The sequence below is a fragment of the Triplophysa dalaica genome, chromosome 5, assembly GCF_015846415.1.
Source record: "Triplophysa dalaica isolate WHDGS20190420 chromosome 5, ASM1584641v1, whole genome shotgun sequence".
NCBI classification, from domain to species: domain Eukaryota; kingdom Metazoa; phylum Chordata; class Actinopteri; order Cypriniformes; family Nemacheilidae; genus Triplophysa; species Triplophysa dalaica.
In genome coordinates, this window is record NC_079546.1 from 20456065 (window position 1) to 20467375 (window position 11311).

The 11311-nt window shown below is 36.2% G+C and overlaps 1 pseudogene; it reads right to left on the reverse strand.

The window, feature by feature from the left end:
* Window positions 1-1131: 1131 nt before the first annotated feature.
* On the reverse strand, window positions 1132-11050 carry LOC130420418 (C-type mannose receptor 2-like; annotated as a pseudogene).
* Between the last annotated feature and the right edge of the window lie 261 nt (window positions 11051-11311).

The window sequence follows — 11311 nt, forward strand, 5'->3', positions numbered from 1 at the left end:
TTTCAATTATTTCTTTAAATACACTTTGATAAAACAGATATAATATTGGAATCTATATTTTTTTAACTTTCATAAAGATGATTCAAACAAACAAATGTAAACTATACAGACCTACATATTCACCATGTCTTCGTCTATTAATAATTAATATCACTACTTGTTGCTAAGTATTTTGCTCAAATTATTCCAAAAGTGTGTTTTTATTTATAACCCACAGTCAGCAATGTGACTCTGTAAATCTTTACATTTTATTCGATATGTTGCTATAATTTCACAATCAAACAAAAGTTATAAAACATGCAAACATATGAATAATTATTTAACTGTATTCATTTGACATGTTACGAGAAAAACAAACACACGACTATTGTGTTTTTGGCCACCTGGGGTCAGTGATTTACAGTTTTAAGTTCCTGCTTGAGATCAAACAGACTTGGATGATAAACTCTACTGAATAAAAAAATAAACATTTGATTTCTTTTTAAACTATATTCAATAAATTCACTTTTAGAGTTTGTAATGGTTTATTTTTTGACTGCATGATATAATGTTTAGTTTACTGAGTTGTTTCTGTTTCCATAGAGGCTTATTGTTTTTTTCAACATTTATAAATGTGTATAAAACCAAATTATTTCAGTTAATTTCAGTCTAGTTTTCTTCATTTATGTACACAGTATCTAGGCACTTTCATATTTAAACATAAAGAACTGTTATTATTACAGATGAAGTTAAACATCAGGAGTTTATTTAAACGGTTGTACATACATACAGAATAAAAGTCCCCTTCACCAGATTTCATTTCACATCCAGAATATTCTGTGTCAGAGATCAAGCAGACATTTATAAAGATGAGAAAGTGATAAAATAACACAATGAGCTGAAAGACCTAAAGCAGTAAACACACACATCACTATCATCTGTTATTAAACTCATGTCATCATCTTGACATCCTCAAATAAATCTTATATACACGTTTAAATCTTAAAGATATTAGTTTAACATTTTGGTTTATTGATTATAAATGTTCTGTTTGTTGTGTTAAAAAAACTGAGACTGGAAGTTCTTCTGGACCAGCGTTGTTTACATCATCTGAAGTGATCTACATCACAGAAAGTGACAGACACACATGATTTAATTTTCTTTATTTCTGGTGCAGATGAAGTTGAGTTCTTGAGATCGAGGAAGGCTGATCCACATATGATCTCCTCCAGACTGAACCGCTCCAGCTCTGTGTTCACCGCTGCAGTCATTCAGTTGAATCTGAACCCCTGGAGCCCAATTCTGATAGCAGACGACCTCTCCTCGTACCCAGATCCAGAGATTCATGAGACAGTAATAGTGTAACCCCATCCACACCTCAGCAGTCCAGATGAAGAACTTCAGTCACCATGAGCTGAATCTTCTCTGAATCAACTGAAACCAGATCCACATGATTCTCTCTGCAGTATCTCACAGCTTCAGTCCAGCTCAGATTCTTCTGGATCAATATCAGCTCATCTGAACACACAATAAACACAAACAACTGAACATGAGAACAAAACACAAACACTGAGACTGAACTGAGATCAGTTTCATCATGAAGAAACTTCTGTCGTCAAACACACACATTGACTTTTATTAACTCACCTTCATGACACACAAAAGTGTGAGAGACACTGCAGGGTGCATCATTCCATTGACCCTGATCATTCATTCTGACCTCTGTACAATCTTCAGAACCACCATAATTATTCGGTTCACCAGATCTCCAGTATCTGAAGGCGGAGTCAGTGTTATCTGACCACTCCCACCAGTCTCTGAACAGACCAATCCAGACAGATGTGTGAGGATCATTAATGATGTTGTAGATCAGTTGATGGTCAGTCTGGTTCCTCACACTGGTCAGATCAGTATGATACTGTCTGCAGAAACTCTGAGCTTCACTCCATGTTGTACTAGAAGTATTAATGATGTATGATTTACTGCTGTCTGTTGAAGAAAATAAAGATTCAAGTCTCATGATTTTTATTCATTCTCATTACACTTACAGTTCAGATGTCAATCTACACAAACATATTTCTTCTAAAAGTCTTGATAAATGCTTCACTTGTTCAGGTGCCAGAACAGAAAACACATATAAAAGTGGAGGAATGATGTCACAGGTTACAAACAGTGATGAAAACAGCACAGTACTTCCAGTGTATCATCAACACAAACTGACAACATTTACAATAAAACAAACAATCACAACTAACCAACAATCACATTAATATAAGAGAACAAGAGTCAAGAGGTTCACTGAAGGAAACACTGACTTATTCACTTGTTCATGTGTTCAATATGGAGACCTCTAAATTATTCTGTGCGGGGAGACCCGAGGACTGGAGTTAAAACCCCAGACGTAAACTTAGACTACACTTAAAAGTCTACTTTCATAAACTTAGAAGAGGTCAGTTTAGTCCCCAGCAGTATTAAAATAATACACCTACAGGTTCACTACTAGCAGACTGTTACTTATATACTTACTAAATAAATAAATAACACTTAAATACACTTAAACTTTACTCTGTATAGTGTTTTATAAGGTCTGGTGTCAGTTGGGTGTAAAACTCACTTGGTGGTGCTTCAACACACTCATAAGACACATTCAGGTATTTGTGAGTTCCAGGGCAAGGATCAATGAAAACTGTATTGTTCACAACCATAGAACAATTCGTTTGTCCGTCACATCTGTGATAATAAATACAAAAAACATCAAAAATATATAAAGATGATCTGATAATATCTGATAACTCTTTAATAATGTTTTCTGTTCTCACCGAGTGGCCACCGTTAGAGATGTGTTCAGACTGCACTGAACATTTGAGATCTTGTTATCTTCTATTCCAGTAGAGCAGGTCTGTCGGTCTGTAAGCCCGTAATTGGCTGAAAGGACTTTAATAGTTCCCTGATCTGTTGATAAAAAGTCACATTACAGACAATTGTGTTTGACAAATCTTTATTTTCTCATCATGTTATGTGGCCTTTAAATCAGTGAACATGTAAATGATGAAACTCAGAGAACTCACCACAACTGAGAAGGAAAGTCTGTGATTGACAGATAATGAAATCCTTTGAAACACCTGAAGTCAGAGATGAGAAGTGAATCAGATGTAATGATGCTACTGTGTTACATTGACTGTCTTTGTGTATTTGCTTAAATCAGAAGTGTCCAATCCTGTAGAGTTCAGCTCCAACCTGTTCATCTGACCCACATGTGTTCTGTTTCTTAACTGTGATGTTTATTATTGTTGTCTTATGATCATGTTTTGTGAAGTGAAGGTTTGCTGTCACTCACCATTGTAGCAGATGAATCCCAGCTTATCGTTACACTTCTGCTGATGCCATTTTCCATTTCTCATAACGGCACAATTATTTGTGTCAGTTGATGGTTCAGTTTCCCAGTTCAGATATTTCACAGGATCACCCAGAGACCACTTCCATTTATAAACATCTGTTCTCTTCAGTCCAATCCAGACATACACCTGATTGTTATTCACAGTCTTCTTCAGCTCGTTCATGTCATTGATGTTGTTGACTGTGGCCAGATCTGTGTATTTCTCTCTGCAGTATCTCTGAGCTTCAGTCCAGGTCTTATTAATGTTTATATAGTGATAGCAGCGCTGAATGCCTTCAGATAATGAACAGAGAGCTGAAAGAGAGAGTTTTTATTCAAACACATTCACTCAGAGCTGATCTAAGCAGGAGTGTGCTGACACCACACAATCATCATTTACTGACACAGAGTTTGTATTGAAGAAGCAGATTCTGACAGATTTTAGTCTGTTAGTGTCTCACAGAGATGAGCGTTCGAGTCGGCGACTTGGAATCAAATCACATTTTATTAAAAATAATTGAGAAAACAAGTCAACTCATGCAGTAAGATTTCTAAGCCGGTAATAAAATAATAATAAAATAGTTGATCATTTAACCAATTTAATTTTTTTTAAAGTGTGCAATATATTCTGTGCTGTTTGATTTCAATCTCTAATCTATTTAACTCATTTCAATTAGATATTGAAGAGATTCAATATTCTACTTTCTCATCTTTACTTCACCATCATCAACAATAATAACTGTTTATTGTGCACTTAGACCTGAACATTGAAATCACTGAAGGTTTTATTAACAAGTTTGGACTATTTTTTTTCACTATATGCAATATGTGTGAAACACTGACTTAATCTACTGAAAATATTTTTTTCAAAATCAGATTTCTTACAGTGTGACTCGTCGATGTTTTAAAAACAATTTGAGTCTTTAATCCCTAACTGCTGCTACCTCTAAGAACAAAATGTGTTTTATTTTATTTCCTAATAGTGTCCCATCACTCTAAAAAACAATGGGTTATTTACATTGGCTCAAAAATGAACAAATCCCACAGTTGTGTTATACATTAGTCTACGCTGGGTTGTTTTAACTCATTGTCTGGTCAAATATAAACATTTCCAGGTTATTTTAACACAGCAGTACAGTTTATCCATTTCTGATGCAACGATGAGTTGAAATAAATCATCATTTTTTTGTGATATTTCTTTTTGTGGTGTCGTAGATCAGACCCTGAACATAGAAGTCAATGATTTATATTTGTATTGCCATAAAGAGATTTTTTGTAGAAGGTTGATTTGGGCTCTTTTGCTTTTTCTAGTAAGTGTTGAATAGTAAAAGTTCTGGTTTAAATATTATATTTGAATATATTTGATAAAAACTGTTGATTTGTCAATATTAATGTTATCGAATCAATTTAATTTTATATCAAAAAATGAAGTAAGACAAAATCGAATGGGATCAGGTGATGATGGTTATTTCTAAGATGTGATGTAATCACTTGAACAACTGCTCTTAAAGGGACAATTCTGTTATTATTTACTCCCCTCAGATTACTCTAAATGAAATATCACAAAATAAAACAACAGATAACAACAGTAAGATAACAAAAGTCGCCGTAAAGCGCAATGTATGTTATTTACAGCAATAATTTGACATTAATTTGATCTGAATGTATTTATTAGTAGACATCATTACTCCACCACATGTGTGACGTCATCAACTAGATTACTGAACCAACTTGATTCAAACGATTGATCTCTTACAGAATAACTACGACTTGGGAAACAGTCTTAACTACATTGTTCATTTCCCCATCATAGTCTCAACTAACCAATAATGAACCCTCAGGGTCCTCTAGACCCTCAGAGATGAACAAAAATGAGGTAAAATATTTTAAAACTGGCAGATATTATTTTTAATAAAAATAAAGTCTTTTCTCCATTAGAACAGGTCTGTTTGACCTCCTGCAGCGCTGCTCAGTGTTTGACTGTAAAGTATCATGAGAGTAGTTAGAGAGAACGGAGCAGTCTGCTCTTGTGATACTGTGATGTCATCCGCTGAACAGTCACTGCTCTGACGTAGAGGTCTAGCTATGAATGAAACATGAATAAAGTCATTGTAAATCAATAAGAGATTCATTTTGAGTGACAGTAAAACTAAACAATCGTATGGTCTTTCTAAACAGGGACTTTGTTTTCACTAACTTTATGACACATTTCTGCTCTCTGTGGACCGCCAGCCTCATGGTAACATTATGGAAAAAAGTAAAAGCTCAAAAACTTTATTCTGGTTGTTGTATGTTTTGTAATGTTATGTGTTTAGCTTTAAGACGAGTCATTATTTCCTGCATAATAATATAATTTTTAAGTTGATCACGATGTGTTGTAGGTACATCGAGGTAAAAGGCACACCTTCAGAAGAAATGTGCTTTTCACCAGAGGTGGACAATCCTGGGGCCAAAGAGTAAAAGTCCTGCCATATTTTTGTTTCACCCATGAACTCAGCAGCTGATTTCACCAGCGGAGGAACCAAAACATTCCTTTCAAGTCACAAGCAAGTGTCAAGTCCTCAAAGAGTTAAAGTTAATGAGATCATTAAGTGAGTAATTAAATGATGATTGAGCATTAGTGATGAACACCTGCTGTAATTGAGATGTTGACGTTTTATTGGTTAAATGATGTCACCATCATGGAGATCAGTGTTTGCTTTTGTTGGACTCTTGAACCTATAGTTAGATTTTTCACTGTATCAGTTCATGTACTGTTATTAAGCAGAGAGATCAGTTCTGTGAAGTGTGTAATTCTTCACTTATTTTATATGATAAGTTGATCTAACACTTGATCTAATGTTTACAGGCGAGATATTTCTTTTAGATCATAATCATGTTAATGTTTAGCATAATGAACCCAGTACACTCGTTGTTTAAACAAACTGTTTATCTAAAAGTATCATTGAGAAAATTCAATAGCAAAAAAACACATGCTAAATTAAAACTTCTAGACAGACATCAAGAACCAGCATATGAAGCTCAACAATGGTGATGCTCAACAAAATGCTTCAAGCTGCAATGCATGAAAAACTCCCATCATGCAATGCAGTATGACTTATAATTGTCACCACTGTTGAGGTTCAAATGATAAATGTTCATGTCTAAAAGACTGAATATTGAAGCTTTATTGTGCCATTGATTTAGGAGGTTTTTATATCCAAATTCAGATTAAAACCCAGAGAGATTTAAACCAGAAATACAAACTATTCTGTTCCTTCAAGATTTGATTCAGCATTGAACAAATGTTTGCCATGAAAAAAATATTGTAATTATTTAAGAAGCAAGTATCTTTGAATAAATAAGCCATTTATATAGCGCTCGGTTGTGTATTCCTGTACACCTAAAGTGCTTTATAACCATAAGTGGGGAGTCTGTGAGACCACCAGTGTGCTCACGACATACCAGCTATTGGTGTAGAGGAGAGACAGAAACAGATCGACTTCCTGAAAGGCTCAAGAGCACAACTAAAGCAAACACTGACCACAATTATGGTGGAAATGTTTTTTTTTTCAGCTGATGTCATCCAAGGCTGTGGCTGAAGTCAGTTGTAGTTCTTGTGTTTCTCTTTTCTTCAGTGATGTTGATTGTTAACAGCAGGTGTTCATCACTCAATCATCATTAAATTACTCACTTAATGATCTCATTAACATTAACTCTTTGAGGACTTGAGACTTGCTTGTGACTTGAAAGGAATGTTTTGGTTCCTCCGCTGGTGAAATCAGCTGCTGAGTTCATGGGTGAAACAAAAATATGGCAGGACTTTTACTCTTTGGCCCCAGGATTGTCCGCCTCTGCTTTTCACTACACACATAATGTATGATTGAAGAAAAATATATATGTTTGTATTTAAATGTATGGAGCGACAGATTCTGTGTGAAAATAAATCATAAGGGGTCAATTGTGTTTAAAAATCATATATATGTACATTTACATTACAGTAGGTGAATACAGTATTGATACAAATACTTATAAAACAATATGACTTTAACAATGTTTAAGCAAATACTTTTACAAAATAATCACTTTAGCAAAGTTTGTACTATTTTTTGTTGATTATAATGAATAAAACAAGGATATTTTGTTCAATAAATATACTGTCATTAAAATATGTTGATATCACAATATATAAAAAAACAGAAAAAAGAAGATTTTTGAAAGTTAAAGATTTACAGTAGTAACAATAAATTATTTTAGAAATATGTTTTCGTGATAAATATGGGGATTATCTCTAAAGTAGAAAAATTAATATGAGGTTTACTCTCTGAATCTAATCATGTCAGCCAGCTGTTGTCTGTAATGTTCATTTATTGTGAGGGGGGAGTAAATTGGTATCAAAGGACCTTCGCTCGGAACAAACAACACTATAAGTTCAGAAATCAATGAACAGATATCAGGAATCTGTGTATGAAACTCATAAATGGTGAAAATCAACAAATGAACACTTCATGCTGCAGTGTATGCTGGGTAACATCATAGTACAAAACTGATTCATGACTCCCATCATGCATTGCAGTTGATCAGAATTGGTTTGATGATTGTCACCATTGATGAGGTTTTTATGATGAGTGTTGAACTCTAAGTGTGTCAACAGAATAGTACTACAAAGTACTTTTACATGAATGAACAAGAACCTTTGTATGAAATATGAAAGCTTAATATATTTCATAGCAGTTTCTTCTATTTTTTTATAAACAATAACTATTTAAACAGCACTTTTTCTGTAATGTACTCATTGTGTTACACAATATTCACAAATCAACAACACAAAGGTTAAATTTTTTTGTGTGATTTCATAATGGTTATATCATCATTTCAAAATCATCACCATCATATGATCCCACTGGATCCTAGTTCTCTTTTTCACAACAAACATATTTCAATATACATGGATGGCCAATGAACACCTAACATTAAAACACTGATCACTATAATGGTGGTTTGTTGAAATAAAAAAAAAACGACATTAACCTTCTAAGCGGCAAAGTCGCAGAATTGCGACAAGATGTCATACTTAATGAAATAGGCTGTAGATCCTAATATGGTGTAATATCTCATTTGTGTCGCATATCACTAGATGTCAGACATGTGCCACTTCGATTCTAGACCAAAATGACGTCATGTTCCTATTCAAAGTGTTCGAGCAAATAGCAGAGCAAGTGAGCTATAGTGTCATTAAAGCGGGAGCAGTTCAGTTCAGAGCATCAGAGTAAATTGTGAGATTGTTGAGAGAAAATTGGCAAATGGCTAATAAAAGGTTGTAGTGTGAGGATCTGTTGCGAATGTTATTCGCCGATTCTGACTCTGAAGGGGAATATATGCCTTTTGGAAATCACGATCGGTCGTGTGATGACCGCTCTTCTCCCGGTATATCTGTGAGTGATGGTGCCGCCGTGCAAGGCGTGAATGTTCACTAAGCACACAGCAAAACCTCCAGTGTTAAATGAACACTTTTAGTATTTATATTAGTCTCTCTCAGAATGTTAAAAGTAACTTTTTTTAAGAAGGGGGACCGAAGGGTGTGCCCCAACTATCGGGGATCACACTTCTCAGCCTCCCCGGGAAAGTCTTTATACCCTCTCCAGGGTGCTGGAGGGTTCATGGGAGTTTGCCCAACCAATCCACATGTGTTTTGTGGATTTGGAGAAGGAATCCGACTGTGTCCCTCGCGGCATCTTTTGGAGGGTGCTCTGGGAGTATGGGATTCGGCACCCTTTGCTAAGGGCTATCCGGTCCCTGTAAGACCGGAGCAGGAGCTTGGTTCGCATTGCCGGCAGTAAGTCAGACTTGTTTCCGGTGCATGTTGGACTCTGGCAGGGCTGCCCTTTGTCGCCGGTTCTGTTCATAATTTTTATGGACAAAATTTCTAGGCGTAGCCAGGGGCCGGAGGGCATTGGGTTTGGGGACCACATGATTTCATCTCTGCTCTTTGCGAATGATGTTGTCGTGCTGGCCCCATCAGACCAGGACCTCCAGAATGCACTGGGACAGTTTGCAGCCAAGCGTGAAGTGGCTGAGATGAGAATCAGCACCTCCAAAACCGAGACCATGGTTCTCAGTCAGAAAAGGTTGGCTTGCCCACTTCAGGTGGGTGGAGAGTCCCTGCCTCAGTTGGAGGAGTTCAAGTATCTGGGGGTCTTGTTCACGAGTGAGGGAAGGATGGTACGGGAGATTGACAGACGGATTGGTGCAGCCTCTGCAGTAATGCGGTCACTGTACCGGTCTGTCGTGGTGAAGAAGGAGCTGAGCCGCAAGGCGAAGCTCTCGATTTACCGGTCAATCTACGTTCCCACTCTCACCTATGGTCATGAGCTGTGGGTCATGACCGAAAGGACAAGATCCCGGATACAGGCGGCCGAAATGAGCTTTCTCTGCAGGGTGGCTGGGCGATCCCTTAGAGAGAGGGTGAGAAGCTCGGTCACTCGGGAGGAGCTCAGAGTAGATCCGCTGCTCCTCCACTGCTCCTCCACATCACTAATAACTCAATCATCACTATAATCATATTGAAACTCATTACAAATTCTGTCAAACTGGAGCACAGAAAGGTGTTGGTTTTGGGATAAATCTGGGCCAGAATTGAAATGAACGGTTGTTTATTTTTGGTTCAGTTCTGCTTTATTTGTTTCGATGTTTGACATGTGGCATAGCTTTGGCATGCCTGTGGACCAAATCTGGCAAACAGGAGCGGACCGCACAAGTGCCATCATTCCACGCCATATGTGGGCCAGATGAGTAAAGTATGGGGAGTAAAGTCTGGGCCAGATTTGGGCCGCAAAAATTTGCTATCTGGGTTAAAATGCAATCAAGTTCAAACATCAATTCAATATCTACGATTTCCTGAATATTATGAAATTCAAGATGGCCACCCCTGATGTTGTCATAATATGTAAATTAGATGAGAATATTTACACCCCATATAAACTTTCAGTCATGCCCAACATTTTTCTATTTACAGAAGATCTATATCTTTAAGCCCTTAATGCCACAAGCTTTTGAATCTTGATGTCAAAATCCAGCCAAACCCTGAAGCCTAAAGTTTATACCTATTCACTGCCATTAACTTTGACAAATCAACCATTTTTAACATTGATTCAATGGCTGCTTGCTATCTGGGCAATAAACAGTCTGTCTGCATTCAGACCATTTAACTCAACAATCTTACTCAATTCATTTACTTCCATTTGAAAACTGAAAGTTGTCTGAAAAAACATTGAAACTAGTTTAAACTTTGTCCAGAGGTCCCTGAATATTAGATGTTCAGAAGATGTCATAAATAGAAGAAGAAAAACCTTTCACTTTTGATCCCTCAAGGGACATCTATTCAACATCAACACAGACGCAGAAAAGACGTCTTTTGGACACATATCCTTAGCTTGTTGGTGTGTGTGACGAGTCTCCCACTAATTCATTTAATTAAAATCCCCTCCGGGGTGTGTGTTTTTGAGCTCTGGTGTACGTGTCGTTTCTCCACTCGCCACAATGTGATATATTTAATAAAGTAATTATTACAAAATGCCTCTTTTTCTTCAATATAACAGTTATTAATAGACAGACGGATAACTCTGGTGTCAATTTTCCTGACATTTAAATCAAACATAAAAGCAGAAACACAAACTCACCAATGACAAGAAGACTGAAATATAGAATCTGAGCCATTTCTGAGGAAGAAACACATTGAAAAGCTCAAATGTTAAACTTCTGTTTGTTCACAATTTTGGTGTCAGAAATGAATTAAATTGCAACATTTAAAATCAAATCAATCTGTGAGTAAGACATAAAAGTTTAAATCTATAAATGTCAATGAAGTTAAAAGTCAACATTTCCATCACTTAGTGTATTTCTACAGAAAGTCAGTTTCTTGATAAAGTTTCATTAGAAGTTATTTTTAGATACAATGTTTATAAAACAGAGTCATAT